Source organism: Chaetura pelagica, unplaced genomic scaffold (assembly GCF_000747805.2).
Source record: "Chaetura pelagica isolate M959 unplaced genomic scaffold, ChaPel_1.0 scaffold242, whole genome shotgun sequence".
Lineage (NCBI taxonomy): Eukaryota > Metazoa > Chordata > Aves > Apodiformes > Apodidae > Chaetura > Chaetura pelagica.
The window spans coordinates 625,194-625,484 of NW_009952377.1; positions in this window are offsets into that span (position 1 = coordinate 625,194).

The following is a 291-nucleotide window of genomic DNA, read 5'->3' on the forward strand; positions in this document are numbered from 1 at the left end:
CTGGATGCCCACAGGCAGCGTCTTAAATGTTGACTTTCTAGACCACTTGCAGTTAAGTCTAAACTTGTATTTTGGAGCTAAGTTTATGCTTTGGGTCTGGAAATGCAAGATTTTGCAAGGTGCTGGCCTCTTTTGGAGTGTTAGATTTTTAATACACAGTCTGCACTAACATAAAAATCCAGTGCCTGCTTTTAAAGGAGTGTGGTCACTCTACTTGTTCTTTAAACACTTACTACAAAATGGAATGCATAAGGAGAGCCAGGAAAAATATGTTTGTATTTACTAGGGAAA